This window comes from Pezoporus flaviventris, unplaced genomic scaffold (genome assembly GCF_033815535.1).
Source record: "Pezoporus flaviventris isolate CSIRO_AGI_PZ_B2104156 unplaced genomic scaffold, CSIRO_AGI_Pfla_v1 ptg000031l, whole genome shotgun sequence".
Classification (NCBI taxonomy): Eukaryota; Metazoa; Chordata; class Aves; order Psittaciformes; family Psittacidae; genus Pezoporus; species Pezoporus flaviventris.
The window spans coordinates 49,690,285-49,717,365 of record NW_026892579.1 but is presented as its reverse complement, the minus strand read 5'-3'; the positions used below and the strand labels follow the sequence as shown (position 1 = coordinate 49,717,365).

General features: G+C 39.5%; 1 protein-coding gene across 2 annotated transcripts in view; it reads right to left on the bottom strand.

Annotated features, from left to right (window-relative positions):
* PTCHD4 (patched domain containing 4) overlaps window positions 1-27,081 on the bottom strand; it is an 89,242-nt gene that overhangs the window by 15,997 nt on the left and 46,164 nt on the right. The window lies entirely within an intron of this gene.

The following is a 27,081-nucleotide window of genomic DNA, read 5'->3' as shown; positions in this document are numbered from 1 at the left end:
GAATGGACTCATCTGCTGACACTGATATTTTTAACAGTGGTGTTAATGCAGGACTTGCTGACATCTGTTTACTTTGGAACAGGGGTGGCGAGGCAGAGCAGGAGGCAACGTTAGCTTTTTGCTTCCATTAGCTGGGAGTGAAGGAAATAAGGGGGACTTATTCAGCAATTTGATAAATATGTATTAAATCTCCCTTTCCTTCCCCAAAAGCCCAGGTTCTGCATTGCACAGGGATGTGGAGGAAGGCTGCTCTGCTGCCCTTGCCAAGCCCAGGAAGGAGGTGTTCTGTGCACTGCAGCGCTGGGCTGCCTGTGCCCTGCTGCAGCACTGCAACTCCGGTTCAGGTCATCCCACCAGTGGGACTACTTGAGCTGGGAAGTCTGCTTTTAGCTGCTGCCAAGCAGCTGATGCAGCAATGTGACTGCTGCCTTATGTCGAGATACACAAGCTGTGCTGCTCACTCAGTAATCCTGGGGGGGTGCAACATCCCTCTCCCATATTCCCAGTTTATCCCTAAAATCTAGCCTGGAGATTCCATGTTGCAGATCCAAGATGTGTAGGTTACATTTCTTCCATTTATCAAACAGCAGTGCCAGGAAATATTGTAGATGAAGATATTAATTCAGCCAAGCTGCCAAGTGGTTATAATGGTCCTCAGCATGCCTTTGCATGGGCAAAAGGCTATGCTTGGATCTAAGAGTTTCCGCTCATTAAAGAGTGAAAAGCAATATGAACCAAAGAAAGAAGAAATGGCTTCTTGAAAAGACTGAAATAAACCCCTATTTCTTTTGTTTCTTTATGCAGCTCTATTAAAAAATTACTACTGAAGCATATTGATGCTGTGCCAGCTGCTCACAGCTAGACTCGAATGACAGTTGTTCAAAGACCTGTAACACTAATATGGACCATTCAGGAGGTTAAGAGGACTTTCATGAATTCATGAAGGAAAATTGCATGGAAAGGGTCATTAAAGTCAGAAGCAACAGATCTGGATGTGAGAGGCAGAAAGCCAAGCAGTAGATGGAGCAAAGGGGAATGTTTTGAAAAAGGATGACTTTACAGTGCAGTTAACCCATTGAAAGCCTCACTTTTAAAGCATGTGACATTGGCTACTACTAGAGATAAGATACTGAAATAGATAAACTCTTTGGCCTGAGTCAGTCTGAATGATTTTACGTCCTTCTGTATTATTGAGGATGACTGCATTAAAATCCATATACACATGAAGAATGAATTAAAACTGTGCAAGTCTTCCTGCCCTTAACTCTGGTACTTGTGGTTTTGACTTTACTAATTTTATTCTTATTGTTATAACATTCAGAAACTTGTCTTTAAACTGATACAAACACTTTCCTCATTCACTGTATGGTCTCAGGTCCTATTTACCCTTATCATTTGTACACAGCACTGATTGCAGATTGATTAATTATATTGCCAGGGGTCCATATGGCAGTGCCTGCATTCATTCCTACATCCTCCATGTACATTTATGAATATCATGACCTCTGTGACACTATTATGGGCATTACACCAATTTGTTACCAGGGAAATTGAGGCTAAAAGAAATCTAGTTTTAAAATATTATTGGGATCCATCAGTGTACACCTGTCATTGACCAGACCTTGCTGTTCTCATGTAACCCAGGACTTTTATTGTAATATATACTTAAAGCCTGATATCATCCAATATATGCATATGTCATACTCTGGGGATTCATACCTTGGGTGTTAGACCAAGACACAGAAGTAAACTGTGCAAGCTAATAGGCATCTGTTAAAACATTTTGCTTCCCAGTTCTGAAGATAGCATAACTGCTGCATTTTCCACAAGCCCTAGACTCCTTCCCTTGTTGCTTTTCAACCTTTCCAAGAGGCAGGACTGTCACCAGAAAAGGCCTCCTTCCCTGCATATCTCCGATTCTCCCTCTAAATCACTGACCAGGGGACCCCCTGTAGAGCTGGAGTTAGGCCAACAAGCCCTTTCCCAGTTTTGTGGTGCATGTCGTCACCTAAAAAATGCTTCTCATAAAACCTAGTGAAATGGTAGTACATAAAGGACAAGATGAGCTTTCTTTTCATGGCAAAACTCCCACAGACATCTAATAGACCCAGTGCTGGCATTAGAAATATAACTGGGCTTGTGCAGGCCTTAAAAAATCCTTTCCCAGTCAGCAGCATTTAGCAGCTCATTAATGTATCTGAAACCTGACCTTCAGTAGTCTGTCCCAAGAGGGTATAATTAAGCTTTTCACTTAATTATTACACTGGCTAAATTCATCATAGACTTAATATATAAGGAACATTTTGTGGTTTTTCTTGGGGGTGTGTTTTTGGCTCAGGAGTAGTGAGCCAGCTGGCTGACCACCCTTTTCCCATTATTATTTTGAACACCCACAATTTCAGATGTAAATAATTTTGAACATTAAATTGGTTTGCATGTGTATTTTCCTAATACCTCAAGGAGGGCTGGAGTGGTAGCCCTTTCTCTTATGAACCTTTTGTTGTGCAAAGGTCCATGCAGAATTCATTTGCGATTCCTAATCTGCATCCATTCTAATGAATTAAATATTTCTAGTGCCAATTTTCTGTCACAGAGACCAGCTGGTGTAATCTAAGAATCACCATGGCATTTTACATTTTTAGCCTCTACAATAAAATATCCATACCCAAAGACTAATTTGCACCTGGGAATTATTTGGGAAAGTGCCATGAATGCAGCAAAATCATGATAACATATCACTAGTGCCAGCTTTAGGATCAAACCCTGTCTATTCTGAGCACATCACTCCCACCTCACTTTCTTGTGTGCATTCACTAATTTCTCTGACCATTAGAAACAAGAGAGTTTTTAATTGTAACAGGAATTGAGATGATCTCTGACTCTTTTCCTCTGATATGCTGATTCAGGTATCCTTCATCTCTAAAAAGTCTAACAGGAGTTAGAGGCTCTTCTAAGGAGCCCAGTGCTGTGAAAGAAAAAGGAGGAACAAGGAAGCTGCTAAATCAAACTCATTCAAGCTCTCTGTTTCTAGTGATTTTCATACACTTTCAAATGTGGCATTGTCAGTCATTGCAGTAGGTGTAAGGCAGAGGTAACCTGAACCCAGACTACAGACCACATTTAATTGCTTGGTAGATGTAACTGAGAGAAATCTGGAAAGTGGCATCCTGTTAGGAGCACGGTGAACAGAGCGGGTAGAGGCAGTTTGCGCGGCAGTTCGCGCAGGCAGGGGAGTGGGATGGTGAGCACTCGCCCATGTATGACCGGGCGTCTGGGAGCTCGGCTCTGGCTGCGCAGCGGTGGCAGCATAGGCACCCAGACAGAGCCGATGAGAGGGGAGGCTGCAGTGCAGAGCTCGGGGTGCAGAGAGGAGAGTGCCTGCACTGGTCTGGTGAGGGAATGGTGCACAATGGGCAGGGCTGCACTCGGTGCTCCCTGGTGGAGGTCCTCCTGCAGCAGGGGCTGAGCTGCGGGATGCTGTTAATGGGCTGCGAGATGTCAGGGAAGCTGAGAGGAAGCAGGAATGCTTGCTCCTGGCCCAAACTGTGCAGGGGCCTCGAGCTTCCCCTCTAGCTCATGAAGGAAAGAAGGAGGCCGTTAACCTGGGAAGCTGGGAATTAGTGACAAAAACAAACAAACAAACAAAACAAACAAACAAACAAAACAAAACAAGCAAACAAAAAAAAAAAAAAGGAGGAAAAAGACAATCAAAAGCAAGGGGTTTCCCTCTAAATCTGTTGTCCCCACGCAGAACCGCTTTGCTGTCCTGCAGGGGGCTAATGAGGAAGCGCACTCGAGCCAGAAACAGCCGGCTGATGCACTGCTAAAGAAGATCTCTACTGGTGCTGCCAGGAAACAGCGGCGGGTCGTAGTAGTAGGGGACTCTACAATGAAAGGGACAGAAGCACTCGTCTGTCGGCCTGACCCCATCTCAAGAGAGGCGTGTGGCCTACCGGGGGCACGGATCAGGGATGTGGCAGACAGGCTGCCTGCTCTAGTAAGTCCCACGGACTATTACCCATTTCTGATGATCCATCCCTGGCGGTGTTCAAGACCAGGTTGGACGAGGCCTTAGGTGATATGGTTTAGTGTGAGGTGTCCCTGCCCATGGCAGGGGGTTTGGAACTAGATGATCTTAAGGTCCTTTCCAACCCTAACTATTCTATTCTATTCTAGTCTGTAACTGAAAGACGGTTTTGCTTGCTCAGCTCAGAACAAAGTTCTAATTTACACCAGAAGCAAGGTGCTGACTGTTCTCAATGAATCACTGATCTCACAGCATGTTTCTTTTTATTACTTTTATGTCAGCAAAGCTTTGTAAGTAGCACTTCACAATGTGCTCTCAGTCCATTGAATTTACGCAGAAAGGCAAATAACAGTAAATGTAAAATGAACAAACTATATCTGTATAAATCACAGCAATTTAAATCTGGGACAAAATGCAAAGATATATTTTGTTTGAGAAAGCAATTTTAAGATTGTTTGCCTCCTCCAGCAGCCTATGTATCAGTTTATTTAGATGATTTCTTCTGAGAATGTTGCTCATTCATCCAAACTATGACATCGTAAATTACTATTTCCATTCAGTTTTAAAGAACTAAAAGTGATTTTAGCTACTGTTATAAGTTATCATTACAAGACTGAGATAGAAACTTGTACAGTTTCAGCCTATATCTCTCGAGCTTATAAATGGTGTTTTCATTCATAAGGCTCCAACTGCACTGTAAAAACTTAAAAGATTGCTAAATACAAACCAGATTATTAGGACAAAGTTAAAAATTTAACAGCAAGGAGTAGTAAAATGAATTTTCTTACAACATTATCTGCGGCCTGCAAGATGTACCCTGTGTCTTCCAAAGTGTGTTTTTCAAGAGAAGCAGTATGTTATTGAAACAGATGTTTACCCATAAAAAAATGACTACATAACCTGCATTTTGGAACCCTTTTTTAGATATAATCTTATTCTTACCTAGGCAATGTTTAAAAATATTTAATATCTTTTCATTTTAAATGGGAAGATGAAAGGTTCATGCAGCTGCCCTCTCATTATACACAGAGATCTGCTGCTCTAACACCAGATTTCTGCAAGCCTCTGTTGTTTTCTCAGGGTTTACAGTGGCATCCAGGATTCCTCTAACAGCTCCAGGAGTATGCAAGAATCCTGAACCTCAGGTGAGCAAACTGAATTCTCCTGCAGTTGTAGTCTGCAAAGAAAGCACCCAAATTCTGACACGTGGCTACCAAGAGAGCAGAAAACAGCCACAATATTACTTTTTTTTCCTCTCTTCACCTTTGTCACTCTTAGAAATTTAAAGCCAATTTTATGGTGAGTTCTGCTGAAAACTTTCAACCTACTCTCATCTTACTTTCTGCAGAGTGAACAAACACAACTTTCACAGTGTCCTCACAGGAGAAATGCTAAGGATTTCTGAGCTAAGGATTCCAGAGCTGAATGCAGCATTCCAGGCAAAGTCTCACCAGAATGGAGTAGATGGGCAGAGTCACCTCTCTCAACCTGCTGGTCACGCTTCTTTGGATGCAGCCCAGGATGCTTGGCTTTCTGGGCTGTGAGTGCACACTGCTAGCTCGTGTTCAGCTTTTCATCCACCAGTACCTCCAAATCCTTCTCTACAAAGTTGCTCCCAATACCTTAAGCCCCTCAATCTGTATTGATACCAGGGATTTCTCAAACCCATGTGCAGGACTTTGAACTTGGCCTTATTGAACCTAATGAGGTTCACATGGGCCCACTTCTCAACCTTGTCCAGGTCCTTCTGGATGGTATGCCACCCCTCAGGCATGGTCTCTTGCCATCTTTTCCTGTTTTCTTACACTTGGGGATCAAGAATTTATGTGCTCTATGGAAAGCATCCTTAAACACCTACTAACTCTGTTCTGTTCTCTTGTCCCTGAGGGCAGTTTCCCATGGGGTGTTATTGACTAACTCCTTAAGCAGCTGGAATTTTGCCTTCTGAAAATTCAGGATCTTGACTTTACTCTTCACCTGATCCATAGGGCCCTCACTAGCACCCCATCCTGCAGCTTGTCATGTTCAGGTCTGATATCATTCCCCCTCCCCTTCAAGTACACGATGACTTTGCATGTCTGTCTGGAAATCTACAGGTGTCTGTCTCCTTCCATTTACTTAGAGGAAGATTGAGAAGACAGAGCTTCTCTTGTAGCCAACTCAATTATGTCAGGTGGGATGGGTCCAGGTTTGTGTAAATGAAGTCCAAAATTATCTCTTAGGAGCTGGTTCATTTCGTGAGGTACTGGAACTAAGGAGATGGCTGGAAAAGCTGGATAACCACAATATAAAGTGATCAGGCAGATTGTCGCATTTGGCTGTTATGTGTTGGGGTTGTTTCCACTGAGTATTCTGAGACCTCATAAAAATATGTGCTGATATGAACTGAGTTATTACTGTTTGGAGATCTGCCTTCTCCATTCCACAATAGTTGGAAGAGATGCCTTTGCATAGTAAAGAGAGCAATATCTGATTAGCATGGAATAAAACCATGGCATCAGCAGATCATACAAATGTTATGATTGCAAACTGCCAAGAAGCCTGTCATCAATTAATTTTCTTACAAACCATTCTGCAGAAAACTCTTCTTTGCCTTTGGCACTATCAGGATGATGATGGCAGATTTTATTACTTCTGGAACAGCAGAATGGGAGGCGGTGTGTCCAAGCAGACTTGCCAGCACCCCAGATGAAGGCAGGGTGTGCTCATATATCTCCACTCTGTCTGCTTCCTGGGCTTTCAGGTATGAACTAAGTAGAACAAAAACAAAATACTCATTCTTATATTGGTCCCTTTATATCTCTTTTTCTTCTCTTTCTTTCAACATAGGTGGTTGAGAGACCTTTTGGAATTGTTTTTTACAGATTTATTTGTTCAGGTGTAACTTTCTTCTTTTCCAGTGTCTATCCACTGGTAGAAGGGTGCTCAGTGCTCTCTGGCACTTGGTGACTTCTACTGAAGTGATTCTTGCAGCATGGAAGGAAACCCAGTCCCAGCCTTGCTCTAAATGATTACACTTCTTCCATGACCCCCACTTTTGTCTGTAAATGCAAAAAGCTCAGGCTCAGCTTGCATTAAACAGAAGACAAACTTCTGAGGGAAGTCACAAACTTTTTTCCAAAAGAAGTACTGATCATAAATGCCTGGGCTACAGGGGTGAAGAATCTAAACTGAAAAACACACATATAAAAGTTAGTTAAGGCAAGGGTCCTGTTTTGTCTCCTGTTCAAAGTTTGTTAGCTGGGTAAATTGCTCACACAGTAATTTATCCCCCAAGCCCTGTCCCTTGAAGAAGAACCTTGGAGACACATTCTAACCTGCACAGATACAGATTTACTTGAATATCTAGTCAAAGATGCAGTTAATGAAACTAAGTTAGCTGTAAACCTTTTCATTGAGGCTATACTTGGCAATTTTTATCACTGATATTGAAATACCCTATCATGTCCCAATAATCATTTCCATCCATCTCTTACTGTCTTCTAAAGAAAAGGAATTACTTTAGTCTTGTTGGTAAACATTCAGCAACCATGGGAATGTTTTTAGGCTTATTTGAGACTAGATTTGGAAAACTGAGGAATCTTGGTGGGAAATTTCTTCTGTCGTTATTCTTTCAGGACTGAATTGTTGTGATTATATCTCACTCTGTTGTCTTGTACCATCAACATTGGCTTGTTATAAATTTATAGAGTACAAATGTAACCAACTAATGTTTTTGGTGATTTTTTTTTTCTTTTTTTTTTAAACATATATTTCTTTCCTCCCCTGTTCTTACAAGTCAGCTATAAAAGTGCCCTTTAAATGCATAAACCATGTGAGGTGAGACAAAATGAGAGAACAGAGAATTCCTTGTTTGTGTATTATGTTACTCATCTGGGACTGAATCCAGTGATACCTGAATTCAATCACTGATTCAACAGATATTGCCAGGGCAGACTAATGGTGCCTAGACAGGCACTGTCTCACCCCCACTTCTCCTATTGTGTGGTGATGTGGAGACTGTGCTGGACTGTGAACCGAGTGGGCACTGATGTTCTCAGGCATACAAGGGAATTAACCCTGAATCTGGCTCTAAAAAAACGTAGGTGCTTTTTCCATTAGTCTACTAACAGGAAAGGGATACTCTTTATCATTTGTTAAAACAGTCTTTATTCCCTTCTTTTGTTTTTTTCCCAAAGGGTCTAAGAAAGTGCTTTGATTTGGGCTGAATTGAACATTTTATGTCAAATTTATTTTTTTCCAACATTTTGGTAAGAAAATGATAGACAAGTTTTTAAGATTGAGACTCCCCACCTTGAACCTGAGTTTTACAAACCCATAAAGAATTATCCTATAGAAAATCTTCAGGTATTTTGTTAGACTTCAAAGAAACTTTGAAAATACCTTTGAAGAACTTTTAAGAAGACTGTAAGAAGAACCTAGAAATTTCTTTGTCAGAGAACTTTTATATTAATTTTAGATGCTTTAGTATATACAATCCTACTCTAACATGTTACATGCTCAGCTTGTCCACATTCATTTTTCAGTCCATAGTTAAGTAAAACTGGAAACAACCAGCCCATTACTCTCCTACTTCCTATCCCTAGCTCTTTTCTCTGCAAGGCTGTACATGGTATGTCCTGATATTACTTGTTTATTTTTCAAAGGCATCAAGACAAAGATAAGCACCTGAGCTTCCCCTTTAGGAAAAAAAAAAAAGAAGATTAATTGGATCTTAGAAAAGGTGGGATGGGATGAGTTGTCCTCTGGGGACACCTGCCTCACATCACTGACTATTGAAGGAGTCTAGAAACCTAATTTTCAGACTGCTAAATGTAAGTGAGCCAACATCGAGATTTTAGGCACTCATAACATTAGGCAATAAAAAAAAGTATGTAGACCTCTAAACAGGCTGATAGACATCTAAGTAATGTTTTCAGTTATCTCAGAGGTTTTCTTTTAAAATCCTGCTATGTATGAATGTGCAGACACATTAACATTTATCATTTTTCCATTAGACACTTCTGAAATATGAGCTATACTCAACTTCACGAGTGTCACCCTAGCAATTTTCCTGAGAACTATTTTAAACTAAAAAATAGCTGAAAAAATATGGACAATCTATATGCAGAGAAAGATGAGTACACCAAGCTTATTAAGTATTCATACATCTTTCTATCTGCTAAAATCTTTACTGGAAGCAAACTGAGCCGGCAGTGTGCGCTCCCAGCGCAGAAAGCTAACCATATCCTGGGCTGCATCAAAAGGAGAGTGACCAGCAGGTCCTGACCCTCCACTCTGCTCCGTGAGACCTCACTTGGAGTATTGTGTACAGTTCTGGTGTCCTCAACATAAAAAAGACATGGAACTGTTGGAGCAAGTCCAGAGGAGGGCCACGAGGATGATCAGGTGTCCAGGGTTCAGCAGTAGCAGTCAATTTTTCTCCTTCTTAGTAGCTGGTGCAGTGCAGTGTTTTGACTTTTGGCCTGGGAACAGAGCTGATAACACCAATGTTTTAGTCTGACCAAGGACTTTGTGAGCCTCATGCTCTGCCAGGGAGGAGGGGAAGCTGGGAGGAAGCAGAGACAGGACACCTGACCCAAGCTAGCCAAAGAGGTATTCCATACCATAGCATGTCATGCCCACGATGTAACAGAGTTACCCAAAAGGGCTAGTGGATTGCGGGGTAGGGTAGGTATCGGTCAGTGTTTGGATGGGCTGTGAGGGGCGAGTTGTCGGTTGGTGGGTGGTGAGGTGTTGCATTCTCTTCCCTTGTTATTTCCTTTATCATTATTATTATTGGTGGTAGCAGTAGTGACTTGTGTTATACCTTAGTTACTAAACTGTTCTTATCTCAACCTATGGGAGTTGCATTTTTTTTGTTTCTTCTCTCCATCCCTCCAGGAGTAGGGGGAGGGCAAGAAGAGGGGGAGTGAGCGAATGAGTTACCTGACTGGGTTTAAACTACGACATCAGGGGACTGGAGCACCTCCTATATGAAGATAGGCTGAGAAAGTTGGGGCTGGTCAGCCTGGAGAAGAGAAGCCTGCGTGGAGACCTCATAGCAGCCTTCCAGTATCTGAAGGGGGCCTATAGGGATGCTGGGGATGGACTATTCCTTAGGGACTGTAGTGCTAGGACAAGGGGTAATGGGTTAAATCTTAAACAGAGGAAATTTAGTTTGGATATAAGGAAGAAGTTCTTTACTGTAAGGGTGGTCAGGCACTGGAATGGGTTCCCAGGGAAGTTCTGAATGATTCATCCCTGACTTGGGTTACATGGTTTAGTGTGAGGTGTCCCTGCCCATGGCAGGGGGGGAGTTGGAACTAGATGATCTTAAGGTCCTTTCCAACCCTAACTATTCTATGATTCTATAATTCAGTGCAGGTTTCTTGTGATGAAATATGAATAGGAGTCCATTCTAAAAAGTTTACTGGTTGGGAGGGGGGGAAATTTGAACACTATAGACATTTACCTTATAACACCTGTAGCAGAAAAGCATTAAGTAAAGCCTTGGACTTTTAAAAATTCTAGTCAATAATTTTCATATTAAATCCTAAGGACTTTGAATCTTCATAAGTCATTTTACTGAAAACTTTTTGCTCTAAAATGGCTTTTGAATTTAGTTGTTTCCGTAAATCAAGAGCATGATCCATATTTCTTTTACATCACTGTAGTTTAATGATCATGGCATTCTAATTACCAGTGTAAGTAGTGGGGAAATCAGGCTGATAGCATCAATGCGGCATGTGATTAACTGAGAAATATTGACCATGGTAGAGGCAGATGTAGAGCTGTGATTCAAAATGGGGAAATCCCTCAAGGATGTGAGTAATTTCTTATGGTGGCAATACTTCCATCACAAATTCTGGTACATATGCCTTATAGAATTCTTGCCAAGGTACGGCAATTACTGCAGAGTGTCGGTTAACAATGTAACATTTTCCTAGCAAATGTATCACACATTAAACAGAGACATTTGCCACATGCAAGAGATAAAAAGCACATGGAAGCTAATGATCTAACATCCATTATTTTAGGGAAAATGAAAATAAATAGAAGTATCGCTAAAATAAATTGCTTTATATCTTCTTACATTATACTTTTTGCTTCAACTTCATCAGGGAAAGATAGCAGATTTGTTAGATGTGACCTGTTCTTGACAAATACATGTTAGCTGTCTTTTATCACTGTCTCATCCTGTGTTAACTGCTCAACTATCTTCTTCTCTATCTTTTTGACTTTCCCAGTTAGGTTTCCTTTTCTGTAAGTTTCTGGATCCTTATTTAAAGATAAGTATTATGTTTCCCTACTCCCACCTTCTGGGGCTTGCACTGGCTTCTACAATTTCTAATGGAATGATTACTAAAGTTTACAAGATTATTTCAGAAAGTTTCTTGAACTTTCAGAAAATAAATTTCATCAGGTTTCGCTGGCTTGGACACATTTATCTTTCCTGACAACATACAGTTACCCCAAATCGCTAGGGACTCCATTCAGATGCCTAAACGTAGGTGTTAGGGTTTGAGTATTCAAGATACCCAAACACGATTGACTGGATTCGTAGTCTTAGAAAATTGAAATGGGTCCTGAAAGTGGAATTTATTTGTTGATTCAGACACCCACTGCAAGAGGAAGGATTAAGGTACAGGTTCAGGAACATAAATATCAGTGTAGGCATTCACCTGGGAGGTAAGTATTAATGATCTCATAGTCAATGGAAGCACTTTCAAAAGTCAGTGAAATCTATAAGAATATTCAGCACATCCTGAAGTGGACCAATATAATTGATCAACTGGAAAGCTATCTTTACGATGTCTGTTTACTAGTGATGAAATCCAGTAGTGGAAAAGTAGATATCCACTGACATTTTAGACACTTCTGAGCACCTAACACCCACACAAAGGGAGGGAGAATGACACAGGGTCTCTTCACATCTTAGTGGGTTTCTACCTGTGGTTTAAGAAAAGCATTCATTTCCCATAGGTCTCTAAAGAAATGTCCCTTAACATGATTCTACTGCTGCCAGCTGTAGACAGAGTTGTTTGAACAATGGAATCAGCTTCTGTTGCACAAGATAAACAACTATTATTCCTAAGTAAAATGATTTATTTTTATTTTTCAAATATTGTTTTTACTATAATATTATTCCTTCATGAAAGTTAATATTTTGTACTAATCCTATTGTACTGCTTATTTAAAATTAGGGTGATGTTAGGAAAAGCCTGGTGATAACTATCCAGGTGTTGTCTGTTGTTCCCCAAGAGCCCAAGCTAGCTTTTAATCACATTTGCACTCTTCTTGAAAGTCTGTGTTTTCAGATTCATCTAGATATTCTGTTAGGGTTATGGCTGATGAAGTTCATATTCCACCTATTCCTACTGAGATCAAGTGTGAGTTGTTAGGACATACCCTCTGTTAGACTAAAGCACTCACTTCTCATTTACCGATGTGTAATATTGCAGAACTCTGGATTTATCCTTTTCTTGACTTAAAACATAAGCTATAAACTTAACTCTATGTTGCTGTGATTGCTTCATGTCACTATATAAAGTGATCAGAAATAAACCATGTATTCATTTTCTATTCTTTTGGTCAGCTTAGACTTCAGTTATTTTCCAGCTATCACTTTAATGACCATCTCCAATGGATTGTAAGTCCTATATTCATACATACTTTGATTACCCAGCAAATATTCCCCTTTATCAGCACCAGCTGTCACCCATTCTCACTATATTATCACCTTGTTTTGAAGCTTCCAAATTTCTCTTTATATTTTATGCAAAATGGAGACAAGACAATTTCGAGCTGGATCCAGCATGCACCGAAATAATTTTTTGCCACTGTCTCTACTGAAGTGTGCTACAGGTTATTGAAGCCCAACTTCTTAAAGCTGTTTTCAGTTGATACCTCTATATCAGAATGTTAAACAACACTCTGAAATGGGCACTGAAAATCTGTTTGCTACATTTATGATTGTCAGAGTGGTCCCTGGCACAATTTTGGTCTGCACCAAGTAGCATTCTCATAAGGAGTTCGCAGCAGTTTAGGGTGTAATGTAGGTGAGAAACCATTCCGAATAGGAAATTTCAAGATGGCCACACTCCTCTGAGAGATTTGAAACATGTGAATGTTGTCAGATAATGCCAACTGGCTCTCAGGGAAAAAAAAAATAACAGTAGCACAGTCTTAGTAAGTGGTATGGATACAGCTATTGCTTCCAGTGGTTATTAAATGCATAAATACTTAGGAGAATGGGAATCCAAGCTATAAATAAGTATTTTTTTTTTCTTCCTTACTACATATAGATTCTACTTAAAATCAAATAGACAAACCATCTGGAGTGGGGTTCATCTGAACACAAGTAAAACTGAGCTAGCTGTTTAGACGCTCCTTTTAGTCCATGAAAGAGGAATGTTATTAGGGGAAAATTCATTTCTGTCTGAGAGGACTTCTAAAGCAGAACGGCCTTTTTTAGCCCATTGATTACAAAGGGAACCAGCTCAGGCAGCTATACTGTGCATAGCTCATCTTTTTCTTCTGGCTTCTGTGAGTTTCAGGATTTCTAAATGCATTTTAATTGGATTTTTACAAAGCTTTTAATGCTCAACAAGTTAGTTGGTAACCTAATAGTGAAACAAGAGACCTAAATTAAATAAAAAAGCTCAAGATTAGTCTGTTGTCTTTATGGGTTTCTGGGATAATAATTGTTTTATTCTGTGTAATTGATTTTAGTCTTAACTAGATAAAAAATAGTTACCTTATTTCTTTCGTCTGTCTAGTTTTGCACTTTGCTTAGGAATAATGATCAATGCACAATTTATCTGCCCTCCTTCAGGATTTTCCATATAACTTTTTAGTGGTGCAATGATTTTATGATTCAGAGTCTGCCTAACAATTCTAAGGCCCTTCCAAATTATCCTTTTCTGTAAATGGAGACCAAAGAGCTATAATATCCTAATAAACTTCTCCTTGGAGTAGGAAATCGATCATGTATTAATACACTCTCACTCTCAAGTCACTCCTTTCCTTTTCAGCCCTTAAATATTTCTCCCCTATTAGTCAACTGAGACTCCCAAACTGTCTCAATTCAATTGCTTGTTCAGACTGTCAGAATAAATAGTTAACACAGTTCAGTAATTCTGTGATTTTCTCCCTTTAAGTGATTGGTAGAGGTTTTTTATGAATAAAAAAGCCTCTGATCTTTCGTAAACGCACAGGTACTTAACCTTCACGTTATCAATGGCTGATATCTAAATATTTTTGAGGTTCTGTGTTTTTGTCATATCAATTATCTTTCCTGAGTTGAGTGTCATTTTCTCTATGACTTGACGGCCTAGAGAAGTTGTTTCTTTTATTTTTGTGTTTTGATTGCATGTTCCTGAATGGACAAACAGGAAACAGCTTTGCAAGCTTAGACATAACTCCTTGGCAAAATTTAAAAAACAAGTGAACTCTTCTGCAAAGAACATCCTGCAATGGACAAACTTGACCATTATTCTTTAAAACAGAGACAGGTAGATGCAAACCTCATCTAATACCTGAATTTGCTTTCTCTGGTTCATTTCTCCCATTTTCTCATCTCCTTTTCCTCCATTCTTGGCCATGATCCTTTTTCAGTGTCAAGAAATGATCTTTGTGATTGCTCTCATACAGCTATCATGGTCTGGCAATTAAATTCTAAGTAACCCCTGTTTGGCTATCAAGAATCTTTCAAAGAAAGAAAAGCCTTCCTCCTGGAAGATCCCATTTGGAGTATGAGCTTCCTTATCAGGTTTGTCATGACAGACTTGACTGCTATAATCTCCATGTGCAAATTTAATACTTACAAAGAGGAAAATATATAAGATGAATATATGACAATGACTAGAGAAAGCTCTAAGAATAGCAGTAGTTAAAGTACATAAGAAGTTAATAACTGTTGTTATCAAGTAGAAAATAAAGGTAAGTGTGTTTGATTTATCTTGTCATGCATTGGTTTGTGCCATATTAAACAAGTGTGGAGGCAAGAACTAGATCTTTTGCTTCCAGGAAACTGGAATGATCTAAAGGTTCACTGGTTTATAGGCACTCTCTGAATATGTTTGGAAATAATTCTCAACAGCACTAGCAGGTACCAAGTTTCATCAGTGATGTTTCTTTAGTTTATCCACCTATAGGTAGTGTTCCCCACCATTACATGTTTTTCTCTACCATTACAGCTCAGGGAAAATTAATATATTTGGCTTATCTTTTTCCTCAAAAGCTAAGAAAAAATGTCTTCCTCAGCTTTTTTCCCCTTGGGTCTTGCCCTCTAGCTTTTATAATTAAGTTTTTTTACTGCAATACTTTCTTAGAAAAAATAGACTAAGGATAAGCTGTCAGTGCGAGAAGTTCTTAGTGCAATATGACAATCTCTTAGGGTGACTTTTTAAAAAGGTATTGTATACATTGTTATAAAACCATCATCTGTATTAACTAAGATGGCTGGAAGTTAAGTTTTTCAAACGATATTCATCAAGATTTTTCTGTGAGGTCAGCAAACTTTGACAGAGTCTTGCACACATCAAGACCAAGAAGAGTAAATATAAATGAAAAAGTTTAATACAGAAAACTCAGGCTTTGCTCGCTTTGTAACTGGGGGAAAGAAGGGGTTAAATGTTATTTTTCTCCTTCCTATCTTTCCAATGGTCAGGTGGAGATACGAAGAATCACCATTTTTTACATCTGCAAGCATTTATCTTGATCCAAATCTGTAGTTTAGCTTGGAGACAAATTTACAACATCTTACAGTTGTTATGTGCTTTAATATAAGTTCAAATCACAAAAAAAGTCACAAATTTACTAGAGGGTTTGTAGTTTGAGAGAAGGAAAGGTGACAAAGGATGTCCTACCAATACTGTCATACAGCCATATGTACTGTATGGATTGTGTCACGAGGCAGACAAAGCTTTGCAGCCTCTCTCGTGTTTTTCCCTTTTCCCACTCTAATGGATCAGATTGCCAACATTTTTTAAAAAGACCAGATGAGGAAGCCCCGAGGCATTTCTCCTTCAGATAGAATACCAGCAAAATATATTGCAAGCTTTAATACAAAGGGGTTTGGAAATCACACTTTTTAGATTTAAAAAGCTTTTTATATCTCTGTGTGTTTCTCTTGCAAAAAAGATCTGTATTGAGCAAGAAAGTGTAAACTCAAAACTAAAGCAGGATACTACTCAATTCATTTTTCTTTCTGATGAGGTTATATTCTTGGACAGTGAAGTGTCCTAAATTCAGAAAGAACTCAAATCACCATGAAATACCATTTTTAACAATGGACCATTAAGTTTGAAAAGCCATTTGGCAGTAAATGTACTTTACTAAAATATTGTCCTGAGACATCTGTTAGGATTAGAAATGAATTAGCATAGGTTCTTTATGACTCAGAGAGTGTAATATACACCATTTGAAAGGATTCAGAAGTGGGGGAAGGAGGAAGTCATCTTCTATTACATTAATCTAAACAAAAACCTAATTGCAAAAGTAGCCAAGAGCATTCAGCTGCAGTATTGTGATAGTGGCACCAGTAATGTTATCTGTTCAGCAATGTGAGAGTGCAGAAAACATGAGGAGCCTGAAGTGTGAGGAAATATCAGCCCACTTTCTTTTCTTATGCAAGGTAGCTAAACAGATGTAGGTGAACACAGTAGATATGTTTCCACAAAATTAACCACATACCCACAGCAAATCCCATTCACACAACATTTCAAGAAGGTGTGCTTATAAAGAACAGTTCAGAATATTAGAGTCAGCAAGAAAAAACAAGCTATTTTCTAAAGAAAGCTCATATTTTGGTTAAGCTTTTTCAAAGGATGTCTTAAATTCTTTACTCTTTCCTGTTTCAGGTAGATCTTTTACCAAGTTTCAGAATCCACCAGATATTTACCAGTCAAAAGTATTGCTTTTTGCCTGAAAAAAGTGTTTGCTGAAATGCAGAGTCAATAATTTTCTTTTGCTTTTGTTAAACAAACATTACCCCAGGAGGAAACTCTATACTTCCAAGGTAACGGGTTAAAAGTTAAACAGGGGAAGTTTAGGTTGGATATAAGGAGGAAATTCTTTCCTGTTAGGGTGGTGAGGCACTGGAATGGGTTGCCCAGGGAATTTGTGAATGCTCCATCCCTGGCGGTGTTCAAGATCAGGCTGGACGAAGCCTTGGGTGATATGGTTTAGTGTGAGGTGTCCCTGCCCATGGCAAGGGGGTTTGAACTTGATGATCTTAAGGTCCTTTCCAACCCTAACTATTCTATGATTCTATGATTCTAAATTCTTTAGCTGAGAATGGTTTCAACATTTTTTTTTCCTGATCAGCTATGTTTTAGAAAGAAAAAGTGAAAAAACACAAATGCAAATCCCTAAAACTGGCTTGCACAAATGCGATAATTGATGCCACATTGTGACTTCCTCAGCTACTTCCTTGTGGCCTCAGAGAATCCAGAAGTGTCTGGAAATGCAGACACCTTTGCTGCAGTAATGGATCAGTCCATAGTGAAGATAACGTTATGGACAGCAAGGGTAGTTGGGAGTCATCTGCCCAATCTTCGGCCAAGTTAAAAGGAATCTGGTCTAAAATGATCACCTCTGCTCCCCGTTTGGACACTGAAGAGAGAAAGAACACCCTCCAGGTACTTAAGATAGGTACTTCTTTCTACTGAGAAATATTAGGAAGTGATTTGATGATCATAATTATGGTTTATTTATTTTAGAATAATTTCTAAAGACTTAATCATGCTAAACAATGAACAGGACATAATGAGATTTTTTTCTCTCAATTTCTTTATCTTCTTTCCTGTAATGACTGATCTTTTTAAGGAGGTTAGTATTTCAAGAGTCTTTACAAAGACTGATAGGTGAGCAAAATCTGAAATTTTTAAGTATCATAAATCTTGCACTTCAGAGTCTATTGAAAAAATAGGCATTGGGCGTTTTCAAGAGAAAGCTTTGTCAGTGCTTGGATGTGAAACAATAGTGGCTATCTCAATAGTTAATTTTTTTGACTTGTCAAGGTTTGCCAACAGAGCTTTGAAATTCCATGTACATTGCTCGTTATATAGTATGTTTCACCTGCTTTTCTTCACCATCTTTCATGGTGTTGTCCAGGCCTACTAAGAGGTCAAAACATAATGGTGAAGTAGCTGAAGCTCTCTGGAATAAAAATAAGGAACTTCTTCTTAATTTTTTTTTCTGTAGAAAAGTAAGTCAAAACAGCCTTAAACACAGAGCCACAAGCCAAGTTTGCATAACAAACAGTAAGGTTGTTCTAAAACATCACTACCACTTTAAGTTTCACATTCTGGGTGCTTGTGAAGTGTGACATTACCTAAATATACTGCATGTCATAAAATGTGAACATCACTCTATATTCTAGGCTGTAATTCAGAAAAGTATTACATTCAGGAAAATACTTAAGCATGTACTTAAGTGATTGGATTTAAATGCATGTTTAAAGCTAAGCATGAACAGACAGGGAGTTATGTCTGTGCTTAAATACTTTTCTGAATTACCATCTCTATTATACTGTCTTAAACCCAAGCACATCTGCTAAAATTTCTTAAATTACTTTGGATTCACTTCTGTAAAATAGAGCTCCATTGGTTCAGCTTCATTTTATTCAAAGTAAATCTCTAGTCATCTAAGAAATTACACCAAGGATGAGGCTGTCCTGATGGAAATTAGGGAAGGGGTGTTTTTTATTTTCCATCACAAACTTTAGGAAATTCAAATTCGCTGTATTCGAATTCTGTACAGAATGCTTCAAGCATGCCTATAGTGGAAAGCAGTGGTAAAACATTTATAAACAACATACTACAGGAGACCAAAATGATTTTCAATCACATTTAAAATTGTTGGGGTTTGTTTTGTTTTAAAGAGCCTTGAGAATAAAAACATTCAATACATAGGCTGGCTGCTGGGAAAAAGTCTTCTTTTGCTTTTTAAATGTATTGGATTTAGCTTCCTTATGAAATGTTTTTGATGTTCCGTTCTTTTGAGCCCATAGAGATTTTTCAACCTCGTTAAAATGTGCCATCTGTTAGAGACATTCGTTATAAAACTGCAACAACATAACTTATGTGCCTGTTTTATTCTTAGGAGAAACACCAACATCTTGAAGTTTAAAGAAAGTTGCATGCTTTTATAGACTGCCTTTCTTAATTTTTTCTTCATCTATTAGAGAAATATACAAATAAGGGAAGCTCTCACTAATACTGAAAAGTTAAAAAATAATTTCCTTTGTGAGGACAGTTAGGTGATACGATGAATTCTATAGAATCATAGAATTGTTAGGGTTGGAAAGGGCCTTAAGATCATCTAGCTTCAAGTCCCCTGCCATGGGCAGGGACACCTCACACTAAACCATGTCACGCAAGGCTCTGTACAAACTGGCCTTCAACACCAACAGTGACGGAGCATTCACAAGTTCCCTGGGCAACCCATTCCAGTGCCTCACCACCCTAACAGGAAAGAACTTCTTATATCCAATCTCAACTTCCTCTGTTTAAGTTTGAACCCGTTACCGCTTGTCCTAACATTACAGTCCCTAATGAATAGTCCATCCCCAGCATCCTTATAGGCCCCCTTCAGATACTGGAAGGCTGCTATGAGGTCTCCACGCAGCCTTCTCTTCTCCAGGCTGACCAGCCCCAACTTCCTCAGTCTGTCTTCACAGGGGAGGTGCTCCAGTCCCCTGATCACCCTTGTGGCCCTCCTCTGGACTTGTTCCAACAGTTCCACGTCCTTTTTATGTTGAGGATACCAGAACTGTGCATAACACTCATGGAAGCAGAGTAGAGGGGGACGATCACCTCCTTCGACCTGCTGGTCACACCCCTTTTGATGCAGCCCAGGATACGGCTGGCTTTCTGGGCTGCAAGCACACACTGAAGCTGGCTCATGCTCATTTTCTCATCGACCGACACCCCCAAGTCCTTCTCCACAAGGCTGATCTGAATCACTTCTCAGGGCTGCTCTATCCCACTTTCCTGTTCAGTAAATGTGAAATGTTTGCTTGGCCCCTTAAAGTATCTGGTATGTCATATTTTTTTTTAATTTAATTTCTATTTTTTAATAAAGGAGATTGTAACTTTACTAATATTGTTTTTTAATTGCATGATAGTTAAAAGCTTGTGCAATTTTGCACTAAGGAAGACATTTTGCAGAAGCATGGCTCTTACAAGGCCACATACGTGTCAAGGTGTATTTTACTCTATTGCATGTATACATTCTTCTATGAGACACAAATAACACCAGATCCACTGCAGGGTGTTAGACAACATAAGCCTGCAGCACTGACACGGGCAGTGGGATTGAGTGCGCCCTCAGCAAGTTTGCCGATGACACCAAGCTGTGTGGTTCGGTTGATACGCTGGAGGGAAGGAATGCCATCCAGAGGGACCTTGAGACGCTTGTGAGGTGGGCTGATGCCAACCTTATGAAGTTTAACCATGACAAGTGCAAGGTCCTGCACCTGGGTCGGGGCAATCCCAGGCACAGCTACAGGTTGGGCAGAGAAGAGATTCAGAGCAGCCGTGTGGAGAAGGACTTGGGGGTGTTGGTTGATGAGAAAATGAACATGAGCTGGCTTCAATGTGTGCTCACAGCCCAGAAAGCCAACCGTATCCTGGGCTGCATCAAAAGGAGCGTGACCAGCAGGTCGAAGGAGGTGATCCTGCCCCTCTACTCTGCTCTTCTGAGACCTCACTTGGAGTATTGTGTGCAGTTCTGGTGTCCTCAGCATAAAAAGGACATGGAACTGTTGGAACAAGTCCAGAGGAGGGCCACAAGGATGATCAGGGGACTGGAGCACCTTCCGTATGAAGATAGGCTGAGAAAGTTTGGTCTGTTCAGCCTGGAGAAGAGAAGGCTGCGTGGAGACCTCATAGCAGCCTTCCAGTATCTGAAGGGGGCCTATAGGGATGCTGGAGAGGGACTCTTCATTAGGGACTGTAGTGATAGGACAAGGGGTAACGGATTCAAACTTAAACAGGGGAAGTTTAGATTGGATATAAGGAGGAAATTCTTTCCTGTTAGGTTGGTGAGGCACTGGAATGGGTTGCCCAAGGAAGTTGTGAATGCTCCGTCACTGTTGGTGTTGAAGGCCAGTTTGTACAGAGCCTTGGGTGACATGGTTTAGTGTGACGTGTCCCTGCCCAGGGCAGGGGGCTTGGAACTATATGATCTTAAGGTCCTTTCCGACCCTCACTATCCTATGATTCTATGATTCCTTCTGTCTGACCAAAAGCAGCAGTCTTGGAGAATAACAAGATTTCAGCCTACATTTTCAGCTATTACCACTTATTCTGGGGAACCATCTTGAGAAAATCTTTTGAACTTTTCCCAAGGGTCATGAATCTAGGGCTCACACCCAATTCAATGGGGTTAAGTAACAGCAGAAGGAGGATCAGAGAACGTTGTCCTTCATTCTTTTCTCTCTTCATTCTGTTGGTTGCAAAAATATAAGAATTTCTGTTGTCAGTCCTGAAAGGGAGGTCACATCAGAAAATCACAATGGTATCTTTTTTAATTCTGTCTTACAAAGAATTTTACTTGAAAAATGCCAGTATCAACTGCTTTTCCTCATGGAGGAAGGGTTGACAGACTGAGAGAGCTAGGTTTGTTCAACCTGGAGAATAGGATCAGGGAGGTCTACTAGCAGTCTTCCAACACCTAAACAAGCCTACAAGAAATCTGGAGAGGTACTTTTTGTAAGGGCATATATTAACAGGACAAGGAGGAATGGCTTTAAGCAGGCAGAGGGGAGATTTAGATTAGACAAGAGGAAAAAGTCTTTTCTGTGAGGCTGCTGTGGCACAGGCACAGGGTGCCCAGAGAAGCTGTGGCTGCCCCATCTCTGGCAGTGTTCAAGGCCAGGCTGGATGGAGCTTTGAGCAACCTGGTCTAGTGGAAGGTGTCCCTGCCCATGGCAGGGGACTGGAACTGGATGAGCTTTAAGCTCCCCTCTAACAAACCATTCTGTGATTCTGTGATTCTATCTCAGCCCAGAGTAATACAGCAATAAACCCTTCTTAAAAACCCAAGACCTCAGCAAACCTGAAATAATCCTCTCACACCTCTTGGTAGCAGAGCATGCACCATTACTGTCAGGAGAACTTCAACCTTCATTTGCCAAGGCTGTTAAATTCACTTTGTTTAAACAGCTCAGAAAGCATATTCCTACTTTGTCAGACCTCAGATTCAGCTGCATAAAAATCTGCAAGGCTTTCACAAATGAAACAAGACACTTTAATTCTACCCTTAGAAATACAAACACATATACTTACTTCTATTTTAAGATCGTTTTCCAGTCTCATTGGATAGAATAAGTAAATGCCAGCCTGATTAGGGAATTTAAAATTTTGACATCCAGTTGTGCTAAGTGTGCTAAGTTTATGACAATTAGAGAGGAATCACACTATTTTGCTTTCAAGCAGAACTTAAGCTCACAGATGCCTGAACTATTATTCCCAAAGGTGACTTTTACAGTGATTTTAAGATGTCAGTGAAAGATGTTCCTACAAAAAAAAAAAAATAGTATAAAGGAGAGGAAAGGATTTAGAGGATGATTTTCTGTTCCTTTTTGTTCTCATAAATTTGTTTAATGAAAGTAAGTTTCACAAGTCACCAACTGATTCCTTATAAATTCTGGAACAAACAGGGTTTTACTACCTGTTTTTTCTGTGTAATTTTCCAGCATATTAGTTAGAAAATGTAGCCCATCAATATTTGGTTATCATGCCATCATTCAAATACAGACACAGTACTGTTATATGTGCTTGTGTCTGTGAGCCTGTGCTGTGTGAAGCAATGGGCAATGCTGGTGCATTGCTCAGGAATGAAAATAATGGTCAGAGAAAAATTCTTGGGTAAAACAGCAGAGCTGAATTCATCGTAAGCTTCATTGGACTGAGACTGACTTATGCTAGTTCTACCACACATTTTTGTGCTATTTTGAACTGGAACTTTTAGCCTAATCAAACTGAAAATTTTCATATGTTTTCTCAAGAGGACCAGAATTTAAAATAGGAAGTAGGGAATGGAAACACTGCTGCAGAATTCCGGGTCTCCGTGTTGTATTATATTTTTTATGCTATGATAATAGAAGTAAGGTTAATACTGAAATCTGTTGGGTTGCATTTTCCTTTTTGTCATGATCTAACCCTACTTAATTGTCTTTCTGGCAATTAGGAAATTCGGATCAAAATCTCAAAAGTGCCCACAGGTGATTATAGGACTAAGCTCAGGGAGATATTTAGAAAACAGAGAAATTTGTTGATTACCCTTAGAATGGAGCTGAGACTTTTTCATTACCAGATGGCATTTGCTCTCCCTTGCACAATGCAAGGGAAACTGAAGCTGCCAGGATATTTTCAGTGAAAGCCAGTAGTTTTTAAGGCCTGTATTTGGAAGACTTTCTCTCTTATGAATTATGTGCCATCAGGTTTACATAGAACGACATGAGAGGATTATCTCATGAGCATGAGAGCTACCCAGATCTCACATTATTCTCAGAGAAGTTGCAGGTGAACAATGGCCTTGTCCACATCAGGTCATTTAGTCCACACCCTGCCAGAACTAAAAATCAGAAAAGACACCAGGTAAAAGTATTGAGGAAGGATCTATCCATCCAAACAGGAAAGCATGATATGGATGTTATCACAAGCACTTTGTATCTTTCTCTTTCTCCCCACTGACTGTAAAAGCAAGTCTGCATGAGCAGTAGTAGTCAGACACATACTTGGTGCACTACAACAGCTTTTCATGAAGATTTTTTCATCATTCTCCTGTCCTCTGGTGTCATCCAAAATGCCTCAGTTCAGCACAGCCTTTAAGTATGTGATGGACATATTCTTCTTCAGTATCATTCTACTTTTGTCATATTTAACATCAGTATTATGTACTTTCATAATCAGACATTTCCTCCGATTATGGCTAGCTTGGTGCAAATGCTAATTGAAGTTAATAGTATTCCTACTGGCTTCCATTGGTATTAAACTGTAGTTTTTTATTTTTGAAAACCCTTTTAGGCAGGTATTATCTTTCAATGGTGTATATGTTCAATGTCCAACAAGCTAGAAATTTCATTGTCTTAGCAAATTTTCATTCCATAACTCCACATCAGCAACAGATCAAATAAATTACACCCCTCCCCTTGTCCCCCAGCTTTGAATGAACTGTTGTACAATATCAGGCTAAAATTATGACCTTTGCCTGCTCTAAATTCAATACCGTTTTAAATTTAGGAGCACATGGAAATTCATCTACTGCATGTGTGGGATTCATCTCTAATTTTAGAGATCTGGAAGTTATGCATCTAATATAAACTAGTTGTCAGAGTCCACATACAATCAGTGGAGAGAGACAGGCACAGACCACTAAGCAGGTAAAATATGTGGGATTGATACCTTTCTAGGATACCTGCTTGTCACCAGCAATTATAAAAAGTCAAGCAACTAATTAGGCCAGAAGCCTAAGCTTTGAATAGCTGAGATGCAAAGATGAACTTTCATGTAGGCATCTACCTCTCTTGGCTGGGTTTAGAGACAGATAGCCACAGCCCTTCTGCCTTGGATAATAAGGACTTCAGATTGTTCTTTGAGCTTCAATATTACATTAGTTGTTGAACTTCATTTTAGACACAATCATAAAAACTCCGAATGTATTAAAAATAACAGTGGATGAAAATCAAACATAATTACATTGATTAAATCAAAATCCCATGTAGTTTGGCTTATTTTATGCCCAATGATGGCTTTAAAAACAGAAAACACAGACTTCACCAATTTTGTTTTATAGCACAAACTTTTTCCTCATAATTCTTGGTGACTCAGGACCCAAATTACCATTTTTCAATATACAACCCAGTGTAATTAGGACAATATATTTGACAATATAATGCCATTGACGGGAATCCAGAACTTGTAATTTATCCCCAGTGATGACAGCCTGCCCTCTTTTCAGTATTAAATGTCTCATATGTAGCTGTAACTTGAAGCAGCAGAGATTAGAAGAGTATGGACTGCTCTTCAGAAAGTTCTTTCCTGCCAAATGCCCTCATTTCTGCAATGGCAGATGTTTGCATTTTAAGACTTTGTTTGTTTGATGAGGTTTTGTATTTAATGGCACTTCTGTACTTGCATAGAGTATGCTTTCAGAAGACCTCAAGGATGAAATGAATCTGTCCTAACATTAGTCATGTATAGTTTTGTGTATGATCTAAATTTGTTGTTCTTGCCTCCCCCTCATGTCAGCAGAGAGAGGAAAAAATCGAAGGGGATTCAAAGGTATTTCCCACTCCAACCACAGGATGAGAAGAAGCTCTCCTTGGAGGGACTTTTTGTGTGGCCACCACAAGCTCAGCCTGGAAAACTACCTGGCTTAGAAAAGGTGCTTTGGTTTCAAAAGCTAATGTTAGGGAAGATGCATGTTCATAAAGATCATCTTTACATTGCAAATCAGACCCTCTGCTGCACAGGGTGTAGGAAGGCCTCAGGGAAAATTGAGTAAGTTGTTTTTGATTTTTTTTTTACTTGAGGCAGAATCTCCTCACAGATATGTGGGGTGTCAAAACATCAAGCACACACTGGCGGGGATATGGGTAGGTTGAAAAAAAGGCGTTCTGATGCAGGGGGACAAAGGAGTGACAGACAAAGAGTGGGAAGAAATACCATGGAGCACAGAAGGTGTGATGGAAAAAGGAAGCAAAAGCAGCAGTAGACCTACTACTTTCTGCTTTGATATTGTTGACCCAGCTGTGGCTGGCAGTTTTCAAGTTTATATCTTGCCTCAGAGCAGTAATGCAGTGGAATAAGCAGGGAAGAAGGTAAGATGTAGGAAGATACAAGCCACTATATCCTCTTCAGTACCTCCACTCTAGGGCATGGAACAATATTATGGAACCTCAAGCAGCTTGCTGATTTGCAAATCTTCTACAGTTACACAACCTTGGCAGTGGAGGAGGAATATTCTTTCCTTCCCCATGTCACAAGCTTGTTTGTTCTGTACCTTGACAAGTTCTCAGTCCAGCAGCAGAAAAACATTCAATGATTTGTTCTGCTGAGTCAGCACAGCCAATTTCATTACCTTATTAAAAATGGATTGATGCAAAACCTTTCCCCAGTGCTCATCCTAGCATCTCTGTGGATGCAAAATATCATGCAAATTAGGTAATTAACTAGGTTTTGCTTCATTTATAGATAAATCAGAGCAAAAAGAGTCTTCCTAAATACTAGCTATGCATTTTTCCAAAAATAGAACATTTAATGTAATTATTTTTATTAGATCTTTTGTATGTGATCACAGCGTAAATAGTGAATTACAGTTGCATGTTTATTGTTGTTAAAGAATCCCCCTAGCCTTTTATATCATTTGGCTCAAAATAGACAGCAGCGTTTCTACTGTAGTTCCTTAATTATCAGGCTCACATGTTAATTCAAAAGTCAGATTCCTACTTTCAGAGCGTTCTTAGTTATAATGGAGTATGTCAGGAAGACCAAAAGTTAAAGGTAAAATTATATTAAAATAAGTATATGAGCATAGAATCCATATACAGTATACTAATCTGTATGTTTAAATATTCTATTTAAAACCAATGAGGGAGAGTGAATTGCAGCTTTTAAGCGTAGACCCTTCCATGGGGCTGATAAGCCAGCTAAAGGAATACCCATTGATATTTTTTAAGATACCTGACTTAGGTTTCCTATCAGAACTGCCAGTATAGTATCTGATCACTTCAAAAGTTGTTAGTAATACATTCATAGTTGTACACTTCATCATACAAAACTGCTTGTAGAGGGTAATAGTATTACACTGTAATTTTCAAGATGCTTCTGTAAAATTATAATTTAGGCTAAAATGCTTTTCTTACCACTTCTGTGCCACAAATTGTGTTTTTTAATCATGAAATAGAGAAAAGCATCAATAACTCCATCATGTAGATGAACTGTCAGTTATGAGAAAATGGACATGAAAAGTATCTCAAACTTAACTGCAGTTTAGCTATGTTATTGTCTCATCATAACTACAGTGTAATTGTAGGAGCTGTTCCTGAGAGCATATAA